Here is a 12,613-nt window from a genome sequence, read left to right as displayed (position 1 = left end):
GTTACAGGCAGCATAACATTCTCCACAGCAGCATTCATAGCAGAGAGAGAGAGACAGGAAATGGGGGAAATATACAGGGGAAGACACACGGGCAAACTGGCGACAGGCTGCGACTTGAACCTGTGCCGCATGCACCACACCGTGGCATACGCATGTGGTTGCCAGCTTCACTACTAAGCCGCCCGGGTCCTAGACTAAAAGGAAAAAGTCAATGAAGAGCACAATAGGAAAAAGAATTTTATCATCCTATGAGTAGTGTCACTGACCCTACGTAAATGCAAAATTAGTGAAAAAAACAAAAGATGAGGAAGGAAAAATATCAGCTGCCTTCACCTGCTGATCCATTCCTGTTTTGGGGGTTGTCTTATTTTTGCCCTTGTACTGCACCTGTTGTTAATTTCATTAAAACCAAAGCAGCTGAAACAGATTAAAACCCCCCTTTGCTACTTAATCAGACCATTACCAGATCAATATCTTCAAGTTTAATTGACTTGATGCCATACTTGATGATTAAAAAGTGTCCATTCTTTTTTATTTTTTTTGCTAGCTCTAATATTAATATCACAAAATACCTCAGATTTATAAAACAGTGTAAAAAAACAAAAACAAAAAAGTCTATCCATCCATTTTCTTCTGCTTATTGAACTCACAGGGGGTGGGTGGGCATCTAGAGCCTATCCCAGCAGTCACAGGTAGGTACACCCTGGAGAGGTCACCAATCTGTCACAGGGCTAACAGAGAGACAGACAGAAGAACAAATTGATTTAAAGTTACTGCAAGCTCACAACTATCTGCATGACTGTGTTCTTTTGTTCTTCCATTTATCTTCTCAGGACAATGCAGTGAATTTTTGTGAGTCTTCTTTAGATGGGCCTCACCAAAGGCCTATGTGGTCAGTCCAGTAATCTGTTTAACATAACTTTGCACAGGGATTAATTCAGTTCATCTCCTCACTACCTTCATTTTAACGGTCCTGAAGTGTGCAATCTGAACCGCTGTTCCCACACCTGAGTAAAAAAATTTGCATTTAGGACTGATTTATTTTTCAGTTATCTAAAGCTGAGGACAGTAAATAAGTCACTGCTCACTGATAAGCTGAGGAATGTGATTCCCCCAATAGTTGGAGCACACCCTCCAGTCTCCCTTCCCAAAGATGGAACCACCACCACAGAGCTCAACACAATGTTGCATAGACGTGTCAACTAAGACAGCCCTACAGCATCCTGAGCTTTCAGGAACGTAGGGCTAATCTCATCCACCACAGGGGCCCTGCCACTAAGGGGCTGTTTAACCACCTCAGTGACCTCACCCCCAGTCATGGGAGAGTCATCCCCAGACTTTGCTTCCACTACAGAAAGTGTGCCAGTGGGATTAAGGAGGTCCTTGAAATTGTTGAAGTTGAAGTTCTGCCTCTCATTCTACTCTTAAGTATCCTAGTAACCACAAGTAAGCCAGCAGTCTGAGAGTGAAGTGTTCTATTGGGGTGATACGGTACTATGAGGTCTTTATGATAAGATGGGGCCTGATTATTCAAGACCTTGTATGTGAGAAGAAGAATTTTAAATTCTATTCTGGGGGGGTTAGGGTTAGGGTTAGGGGGTTAGGGTTAGGGGATCAAAAAATTGAATCTCGGCTTCGTTATGATGCCGGGATTATGCACTGGCCCTTCCCATGGCAAGCCAGGTTCGGTCCGACCCAGGATCTCGGTTCCCTGTTTGGGTCCTGATGCCCGTTTCTGTGATCCTGGTGACAGGCACGGCAATCATGGTCGCTGGGGACGGGAAAAGGAATACGTGGTGCGATATTGCGACGCTGTCCGCTGTTGCCATATCTGGCACGCACGCGTCGATGAGGCACCACGGTCCATTCGTCCTGCTTCCGTCTACCGTCCATGTCTGAGTCGCGCTTAGTCAATTGGGGTTAGGGCCCGGTGGCCCCTGGTTAGAGTTAGGGCCTAGTTAACCCTGGTTAGGGTTAGGGCCTAGTTGCCCTGGTTAGGGTTAGGGCCTGGAACTCCTGGTTAGGGTTAGGGGTTAGGTTTTGTTGTAAATGAGACATGACCCTCCCCAACTCGGTCCATTTGCCTGAGGTTGGTTTGGAGTGGAGGGCCACATGTGGTGCACAGGCCGGTGCATGTCGTTTCTTATCAGACCCCGTACTGTATGCTCCCACCCCGAGTTACAGGTGGATCCATTTATGTAATGTGGACACCTCCCTTTCCTCCACGCTGAAGATCTCTGCAGGAAACAGAAATGGGACGCGAGGTGACTCGCCACCACAACTGCGCCAGATTAGGCGTATCCTGTGTCCTAATCACCCCCCGAGCCAACTGCCCAAAGCAGAGCCGTAGGAGGGAGAAAAAGGGCGCCAGAAACAGCCGGAATCCTGGTGGGCATCCATTGGTCTAAGATTATTTTCTATGAATTGCAGACACCTCCCTTTCCTCCATGCTGAGAACCTCTGCAGGAAACAGAAATGGGACGCGAGGTGACTCGCCACCACGACTGCGCCATATTAGGCGTATCCTGTGTCCTAATCCACCCCCGAGCAAACTGCTCAGAGCAGAGCCGTAGGGGGAAGAAAAAGGGCGCGAGAAACAGCCGGAATCTCGGCAGGCATCTATTGATCTAAGATTAAAATTATTTTCTATGTAATGTGGACATCTCCCTCTCATCCACACTGAGAACCTCTACAGGAAACAGAAGTGGGATGCGAGATTGCGCCTTCACCACAACCGCGCCAGATTAGGCGTATCCTGTGCCCTATTCACCCTCCAAACCAGCCCCACCATTGGAGCTGCAGAAGGGGGAAAGAGTGCGAGAAACAGCAGGAATCCTGGTGGATATCCTCCAGACTAAGGGGTTAGAATTAGGGTTGCTACTTAGGGTTAATACTATGAAATTTAGGGTTAAAGCTAATGGTTAGGGTTAGAGCTAAAGGTTAGGGTTAACACTAAGGTCAAAAGGTTAAGGTTAGGGCCTATAGCTAGGGTTAGGGCTATTAAATAAAGGGTTAGGGTTAGGGTTAGGGGGTTAGGGTTAGGGGGGTTAGGATATGGGGTTCGGGCCCTTCTCCCAAAGGAGAAAGAAGGTGCACGGTCCATCCACCCGTCGGACCTCCAGTACCCCTGGTCTCCATCAACCTGACGGGGACGCTGGCGCCTCCTTCCACGGCGCACCACTGTCCAGCCGTCCATGTTTGTCTTTGTGTGTTTATGTAGTCTGTTTTTATGTTTTTAAATGTAAACAAAAAATGCTTCCCCTAAAGGGGGAAGAAACTGGTGCTAAAAATAAAATATTATTTTTTTAAATGTCTTTTACGTGTTTGTCAAAATAATTCTGTCTTTTAAATGTGAACAAAAAATGCTTTCCCAAAAGGGGAAAGAAACAAGTTCAACTAAAATATTTGTTTACTTCAAAAGAATAAACAACTAAGGAAGGGTGTGCCAAAAAAACGACGTTTCGATCCTCTCTGGATCTTCTTCAGGTCTGGCACACCAAAAAACTCGAAAAGGCTAGCTTTCGAATGGCTGGGAAGAGCGTGAAGTTCATCCGGTGAAAGCCAAATGAACAATGAGCTCTGCAAGCAAATACGCTCGTTTTGTAGCGTTCGCCTTTTACAAAACCGGTTTTAAATTGTACATACTCCCTTCCTTTTTTAGCTCGACCCTGTATACATTCCCCCTTTTTAACTACATGAGTATATGAATTACCAAACCCTTATCTACCCTTAATACATATGTTTTAATTATCCCAACCATTTTTAACCTTTTAACTTTTCATCCCCCTCTGTTCATTTTTAACATAAATCCCACCCCATGTGCTTAATATATAAATGTGTATCTTAACCTCCGAACTCCTACATTAATTTTTCCCACTCCCCCTGCAATTTTAAAATTATTTTCCCCTTATGAAATGATTGGCCCATCAGGGTTGAAGGTATTTGGGGTTAGGGCAATCCGATTAGGGTTGAGGTTAGAGGTTAAATTGGGGTTATGGTTAGGGGTTAGGGTTAGGGTCAGAGTTAGGGGTTGGGGTTAGGGTTAGGGTTAGGGTTGGGGGTTAGGTTAGGTTTAGAAAAGAACCTGGGGGAAACCCCCAGGGAGTGCACGGGCCATGGACGGTCGGGAAGTCACCCACCCACCCCTGGTTCAAAAAATTGCCCAACTGGGGCTTTAGCATGCTGTCGAGCCCGCCGCGACGTTTCGGCCTTTTTCGGCCTTCTTCAGGCTGGGGCTCGAATTTTTTAGCTTTTTTAGTTTTAGCTCTTTTGTAGCCTTTTTTGCTTTTATAGTTGTAGCTCTTTTTTAGCTTTTTCCGTGTCTTTCTTTATCCTTTATTTTCCCTCTGTTCTATTTTCTTCCCTTCCCTCTTTCCTTTCCTTTATTCCTTTCTTTTTTTTCTGTTTTCTTTTCCCTCTTTTTCTTTGTTTTCTTCGGGCACCCCCACCGTCTGCCTGTCGGCTCCCTGACATTCCTTTTATACTGCCTTTCTTTTGGCCTTTCCTTTGTGCTTATTTTAGCCTCTTTCTATTTTTGTTCTGGCCCTTTATGTTTGCTTTTTGTTTTCAGCTTGGCCTCTTTTATTTGGCACCCCCTGTTGTCTGCCCTTGGGCTCCCCTATACTTCCTTTGTGTTCCTTTCGTGTTTCTTCTTGTCCTTTTGTATACAAATTTCCCTTCCGTTTTTCTGTCCTGATTTCCCGTCCCCTTTTTTCCGTTTGTTTGTATGTTTTTCTGTCCTAATTTCCCTTTCCTATTTCCTTTTTTATGTTTGTCCACTCTTGGTTTTAAATTTTAGGTTTAGGTTGTGGGTAAAATTAGGGTTAGGGTTAGGGGATGGAGGAGGGTTAGGAACCTTGAGTATGAGGTAGGGGCCCAGCGGTCACCAGGCCCCACCTATGCACTGGCCATCCGGTCGGGCACAACACCCTTCCCCTGTTCAAAAAATTCCCCATCTTGGGTTTAGTGCAAAATGTCCAATGCCTGTCGCGACGTTTCGGCCCGTATTGGCCTTCTTCAGGCTAGGCTTGGGACTGAATGAATTTTTTCTTTGCCTGTATTGGCCTTTTTATACTGTCCTGTTTTTTCCGTTTTTCCTTTTTTCCTTTTCTTTGTCCCTTTTTCCCTTTCTGCTTTTTCTATCCCTTTTTCCTTTTTTATTCCCTTAATTCCCTCCCTGTGTCCTTTTCCTTTTTTCCAATTTTCCCTTTTTCCTCCAATTTTCCCTTTTGATGTTTTTCCTCTGTTCCCTTTCCTCCTTTCCTTCTCGGCTTCCCCTATCCTGCTGCGGGAGGGGAAGGTTCCTTATCCCCCATATTCCTCTTTTTGGGCTTTAAATGGGGGGGAGGAACCTTTTGTTCCCTTCTCCTTTAGCCAAGGGGGCGTTAACGAAGGGTTAGGGTTAGGGTTAGGGTTCAGGGTCAAGGGGGGAAGGATGAATTTGGGTTTAGAATTAGGGTTAGGGTTAGGGTTGGGGTTGGGGTTAGGGATAGTGCCGGGTGATTGGGTTTAAATTTAGTTTAGGGGGTGGTGGAAGGACCAAATTAGTTTTAGATTTTTTGGGGGGGTTAGGGATAGGGGAATGTCTCCGGCCCCGAACAGTGCCGGCAGGTGCACGGTCCATCCCACGGTTCCCCCCGCCACCTCGACTCTGGTCACGTTGATGGGAGAGTTGGCGTCGTCTCCCATAACGCACCACGGTCCATCCCTGGGCCTCATCATTCCACCCCATGGTGGTTTTGGAGTCGCCTTTGTTATGTTAATGTATTGTTATGTGTGCTAAATACTATCTATTAAAAAAGATATGTATGAAAATATAAGCCGAATTCAATTAAAAAAGAAAAGAAAAGAAAAAAAAGAGAAGAAAAGAAAAAAAGAAAAAAATATGTTTTTGTTGTTGTTTTTTAGAAAGAAATAGTTTTTGATTTTTGGAAAAAAACCAATTGTTAGTGTGCCCACCGGCAACGTTTCGACCTCAAGAGGTCTTCTTCAGGCCTAGGCACACTGCAATAAAAGAAAAAGGCTTCTGTGACTTCGCTCCGCAATGTGTCTCCCTCAATGGTTCGAGCGAGAATGAGCTGACTAATGCTGTTCGCTGTTTTAGAAACTGTTTTCCCAAAAAGAAAATGAACTCAACTGATAATTGTTTTTAACGCCTTTCACTAATTTGTATGAATTGAAATGTATGAATTGAAAGAAACTAACTAAACTATTTAAAAGGTATGTATGTAATAAATTTTAATTGTGTTATTTTTGTAATGAATTTTAATTGTGTTGTTTTTGTAATAAATTTTTATTCTTGTAATTCAAACTTTAAACTATTGAATGTATTCTTAATGTAGAAGCTATTTGTGAGCATTTTGCACAATATACTGTTTTTTAACTATTACATTTTTAACTATTACATTTTTAACCCCATTATTATCATCAAATTATTAAAATGTATACTCTAGGGATAATTTGTAGCCTATTATTTATTATATCATGTGTTAACCCCATCTTTAAATTAATTGTTATTACACTTATTTTTAAACTTATTTTTAAACTTATTTTTGAAAAAAACGTAGTTTTGAATTAAATTGTTTTTCTGATGCCCATCATTAGGGGTAGGGGTTGGGATTCGGGTAGGTAGGGGTTAGGGTTAGGGAATGGGGTTAGGGTTAGGGATAAGGGTTGGGGATTAGGGTTAGGGAAAGGGATTGGGGTAAGGGTTAGGAATAAGGGTTAGGGTTAGGGAGGGTTAGGGTTAGGGTTAGGCAAAGGGTTTTGTGCCCGTCCCCTAGGGGGATTAGGCGGTGCACGGTCCATCCCCCGGGTCGTACGGCCTACCCAATCACGGTTGCGCTGGCGGGAGCGCTGGCGCCCCCTGCCATACCGCACCGTCGTCCACCCCTCCTCCTGGTCCTCCCAGTAACCCATATTGGGTTTTTTAACTTCTGTTTTTAATGTAGCCTTTGTTATATATTAATAATGTGTAATTTTTAATATAATTTTAAATATGAACTGAAGTAAATGATAAAATGAAATGAAACTGTTTTTGTAATAAAGCAAAAAAAATGAAAAACAAAAGCAAAATCCAATTGTTTTTAATATAAATGATGGTGTGCCAAAAGGCAACGTTTCGACCCTTATGGGTCTTCCTCAGGCCTGGCACACTAGAAAAAAAGAAAAAAATGGCTGTTAGGCTCTCCTCTGTGGTGTTGCTTTGTCGGCTGTCACAGTAGGAATGAGCAAACCCTCCCTTGCTCGTATTTAAAACCTCCCGAGCTTGGCGTTAAATTTTACCGTTTTAGTTTTTGTTTTTAAAGAAGCCTGTCAATGAATTCAAACCCCTAATGATATACACCCATTTTTTAATGGTTTTAACCCTACATGAAATTAAATTATACATTAAATAATTGTAAGCTTTTTTAGAAATCTTTAACCTTGGATAATTTTAATTAAATGTTTCCGATTTAATGATTGTGTTTTAATTTGTTTTTATGGTTTTAACTCTCAATGAACTTTTTTTTATACAGTAAATAAATTTAAACTTTTTTAATACTCTTTTAAGGGTTAGGGGGGTTAGGGTTAGGGTTAGGGTTAGGGTTAGGGTTAGGGTTAGGGTTAGGGTTGGGGGTTGGGGTTAGGATTAGGTTAGGTTAAGTTAGCAGGGCGGGGGGGACCTCCCAGTCGCCAGGCACTGGCTGGTTAGGTTTAGAAAAGAACCTGGGGGAAACCCCCAGGTAAGTGCACGGGCCATGGACGGTCGGGAAGTCACCCACCCACCCCTGGTTCAAAAAATTGCCCAACTTGGGCTTTAGCATGCTGTCGAGCCCGCCGCGACGTTTCGGCCTTTCTGGGCCTTCTTCAGGCTTGGGCTCGAATCTTTTTAGTATTTTCTGTTTCTGCTTTCTTCTTAGCCTTTTTTGCTTTTGTTTACTTCCTTTTTTTTCCACTCTTTTTTTCACACTTTTCTATTTTCCTCCTTTTCTGTTTCTTTGGCACCCCCTATGTCTGCCTGCTTGGCGTCCCCTACATTCCTTTGTTGTACTTTCTTGTCTTTATTTTTTATTTTTTATTATTCTGGCCTTTGTCTTTTGCTTTTGTGTAGCTTGGCCTTCTGTGTTTGGCACCCCCTATTGTCTGCCGTCTGGCTCCCCTTACGTCCTGTCTGTGTGTGAACTGTTTGACCTTTTATAGCCGTCTGCTTCGGTTCGTAATTTCCCTTTTGTTTTTCTCCAATTTGGCTTTTCCCACTTTTACCTTTTTCACCCTCTGTTTATTTTTCTTACTTTTCTAAATTTCCCTTTTGTATCTCTCCATGTTTGGGTTGGGGTTAGGGTTAGGGTTAGGTATTGGGGTTGGGGTTAGGGTTAGGGTTGGGGGTTGGGGTTAGGATTAGGTTAGGTTAAGTTAGCAGGGCGGGGGGGACCTCCCAGTCGCCAGGCACTGGCTGGTTAGGTTTAGAAAAGAACCTGGGGGAAACCCCCAGGGAGTGCACGGGCCATGGACGGTCGGGAAGTCACCCACCCACCCCTGGTTCAAAAAATTGCCCAACTTGGGCTTTAGCATGCTGTCGAGCCCGCCGCGACGTTTCGGCCTTTCTGGGCCTTCTTCAGGCTTGGGCTCGAATCTTTTTAGTGTTTCTGTTTCTGCTTTCTTAGCCTTTTTTGCTTTTGTTTACTTCCTTTTTTTTCCACTCTTTTTTTCACACTTTTCTATTTTCCTCCTTTTCTGTTTCTTTGGCACCCCCTATGTCTGCCTGCTTGGCGTCCCCTACATTCCTTTGTTGTACTTTCTTGTCTTTACTTTTTATTTTTTATTATTCTGGCCTTTGTCTTTTGCTTTTGTGTAGCTTGGCCTTCTGTGTTTGGCACCCCCTATTGTCTGCCGTCTGGCTCCCCTTACGTCCTGTCTGTGTGTGAACTGTTTGACCTTTTATAGCCGTCTGCTTCGGTTCGTAATTTCCCTTTTGTTTTTCTCCAATTTGGCTTTTCCCACTTTTACCTTTTTCACCCTCTGTTTATTTTTCTTACTTTTCTAAATTTCCCTTTTGTATCTCTCCATGTTTGGGTTGGGGTTAGGGTTAGGGTTAGGTATTGGGGTTGGGGTTAGGGTTAGGGTTGGGGGTTGGGGTTAGGATTAGGTTAGGTTAAGTTAGCAGGGCGGGGGGGACCTCCCAGTCGCCAGGCACTGGCTGGTTAGGTTTAGAAAAGAAACTGGGGGAAACCCCCAGGAAGTGCACGGGCCATGGACGGTCGGGAAGTCACCCACCCACCCCTGGTTCAAAAAATTGCCCAACTTGGGCTTTAGCATGCTGTCGAGCCCGCCGCGACGTTTCGGCCTTTCTGGGCCTTCTTCAGGCTTGGGCTCGAATCTTTTTAGTATTTTCTGTTTCTGCTTTCTTCTTAGCCTTTTTTGCTTTTGTTTACTTCCTTTTTTTCACTCTTTTTCACACTTTTCTATTTTCCTCCTTTTCTGTTTCTTTGGCACCCCCTATGTCTGCCTGCTTGGCGTCCCCTACATTCCTTTGTTGTACTTTCTTGTCTTTACTTTTTATTTTTTATTATTCTGGCCTTTGTCTTTTGCTTTTGTGTAGCTTGGCCTTCTGTGTTTGGCACCCCCTATTGTCTGCCGTCTGGCTCCCCTTACGTCCTGTCTGTGTGTGAACTGTTTGACCTTTTATAGCCGTCTGCTTCGGTTCGTAATTTCCCTTTTGTTTTTCTCCAATTTGGCTTTTCCCACTTTTACCTTTTTCACCCTCTGTTTAGTTTTCTTACTTTTCTAAATTTCCCTTTTGTATCTCTCCATGTTTGGGTTGGGGTTAGGGTTAGGGTTAGGTATTGGGGTTGGGGTTAGGGTTAGGGTTGGGGGTTGGGGTTAGGATTAGGTTAGGTTAAGTTAGCAGGGCGGGGGGGACCTCCCAGTCGCCAGGCACTGGCTGGTTAGGTTTAGAAAAGAACCTGGGGGAAACCCCCAGGGAGTGCACGGGCCATGGACGGTCGGGAAGTCACCCACCCACCCCTGGTTCAAAAAATTGCCCAACTTGGGCTTTAGCATGCTGTCGAGCCCGCCGCGACGTTTCGGCCTTTCTGGGCCTTCTTCAGGCTTGGGCTCGAATCTTTTTAGTATTTTCTGTTTCTGCTTTCTTCTTAGCCTTTTTTGCTTTTGTTTACTTCCTTTTCTTTTACCTTTTTCACACTTTTCTATTTTCCTCCTTTTCTGTTTCTTTGGCACCCCCTATGTCTGCCTGCTTGGCGTCCCCTACATTCCTTTGTTGTACTTTCTTGTCTTTATTTTTTATTTTTTATTCTGGCCTTTGTCTTTTGCTTTTGTGTAGCTTGGCCTTCTGTGTTTGGCACCCCCTATTGTCTGCCGTCTGGCTCCCCTTACGTCCTGTCTGTGTGTGAACTGTTTGACCTTTTATATCCGTCTGCTTCGGTTCGTAATTTCCCTTTTGTTTTTCTCCAATTTGGCTTTTCCCACTTTTACCTTTTTCACCCTCTGTTTAGTTTTCTTACTTTTCTAAATTTCCCTTTTGTATCTCTCCATGTTTGGGTTGGGGTTAGGGTTAGGGTTAGGTATTGGGGTTGGGGTTAGGGTTAGGGTTGGGGGTTGGGGTTAGGATTAGGTTAGGTTAAGTTAGCAGGGCGGGGGGGACCTCCCAGTCGCCAGGCACTGGCTGGTTAGGTTTAGAAAAGAAACTGGGGGAAACCCCCAGTAAGTGCACGGGCCATGGACGGTCGGGAAGTCACCCACCCACCCCTGGTTCAAAAAATTGCCCAACTTGGGCTTTAGCATGCTGTCGAGCCCGCCGCGACGTTTCGGCCTTTCTGGGCCTTCTTCAGGCTTGGGCTCGAATCTTTTTAGTATTTTCTGTTTCTGCTTTCTTCTTAGCCTTTTTTGCTTTTGTTTACTTCCTTTTCTTTTACCTTTTTCACACTTTTCTATTTTCCTCCTTTTCTGTTTCTTTGGCACCCCCTATGTCTGCCTGCTTGGCGTCCCCTACATTCCTTTGTTGTACTTTCTTGTCTTTACTTTTTATTTTTTATTATTCTGGCCTTTGTCTTTTGCTTTTGTGTAGCTTGGCCTTCTGTGTTTGGCACCCCCTATTGTCTGCCGTCTGGCTCCCCTTACGTCCTGTCTGTGTGTGAACTGTTTGACCTTTTATATCCGTCTGCTTCGGTTCGTAATTTCCCTTTTGTTTTTCTCCAATTTGGCTTTTCCCACTTTTACCTTTTTCACCCTCTGTTTATTTTTCTTACTTTTCTAAATTTCCCTTTTGTATCTCTCCATGTTTGGGTTGGGGTTAGGGTTAGGGTTAGGTATTGGGGTTGGGGTTAGGGTTAGGGTTGGGGGTTGGGGTTAGGATTAGGTTAGGTTAAGTTAGCAGGGCGGGGGGGACCTCCCAGTCGCCAGGCACTGGCTGGTTAGGTTTAGAAAAGAACCTGGGGGAAACCCCCAGGGAGTGCACGGGCCATGGACGGTCGGGAAGTCACCCACCCACCCCTGGTTCAAAAAATTGCCCAACTTGGGCTTTAGCATGCTGTCGAGCCCGCCGCGACGTTTCGGCCTTTCTGGGCCTTCTTCAGGCTTGGGCTCGAATCTTTTTAGTATTTTCTGTTTCTGCTTTCTTCTTAGCCTTTTTTGCTTTTGTTTACTTCCTTTTCTTTTACCTTTTTCACACTTTTCTATTTTCCTCCTTTTCTGTTTCTTTGGCACCCCCTATGTCTGCCTGCTTGGCGTCCCCTACATTCCTTTGTTGTACTTTCTTGTCTTTATTTTTTATTTTTTATTATTCTGGCCTTTGTCTTTTGCTTTTGTGTAGCTTGGCCTTCTGTGTTTGGCACCCCCTATTGTCTGCCGTCTGGCTCCCCTTACGTCCTGTCTGTGTGTGAACTGTTTGACCTTTTATATCCGTCTGCTTCGGTTCGTAATTTCCCTTTTGTTTTTCTCCAATTTGGCTTTTCCCACTTTTACCTTTTTCACCCTCTGTTTATTTTTCTTACTTTTCTAAATTTCCCTTTTGTATCTCTCCATGTTTGGGTTGGGGTTAGGGTTAGGGTTAGGTATTGGGGTTGGGGTTAGGGTTAGGGTTGGGGGTTGGGGTTAGGATTAGGTTAGGTTAAGTTAGCAGGGCGGGGGGGACCTCCCAGTCGCCAGGCACTGGCTGGTTAGGTTTAGAAAAGAAACTGGGGGAAACCCCCAGTAAGTGCACGGGCCATGGACGGTCGGGAAGTCACCCACCCACCCCTGGTTCAAAAAATTGCCCAACTTGGGCTTTAGCATGCTGTCGAGCCCGCCGCGACGTTTCGGCCTTTCTGGGCCTTCTTCAGGCTTGGGCTCGAATCTTTTTAGTATTTTCTGTTTCTGCTTTCTTCTTAGCCTTTTTTGCTTTTGTTTACTTCCTTTTCTTTTACCTTTTTCACACTTTTCTATTTTCCTCCTTTTCTGTTTCTTTGGCACCCCCTATGTCTGCCTGCTTGGCGTCCCCTACATTCCTTTGTTGTACTTTCTTGTCTTTATTTTTTATTTTTTATTATTCTGGCCTTTGTCTTTTGCTTTTGTGTAGCTTGGCCTTCTGTGTTTGGCACCCCCTATTGTCTGCCGTCTGGCTCCCCTTACTCCTGTC

Source organism: Archocentrus centrarchus, chromosome 13 (assembly GCF_007364275.1).
Source record: "Archocentrus centrarchus isolate MPI-CPG fArcCen1 chromosome 13, fArcCen1, whole genome shotgun sequence".
NCBI classification, from domain to species: domain Eukaryota; kingdom Metazoa; phylum Chordata; class Actinopteri; order Cichliformes; family Cichlidae; genus Archocentrus; species Archocentrus centrarchus.
This window is presented reverse-complemented; position numbering follows the sequence as displayed.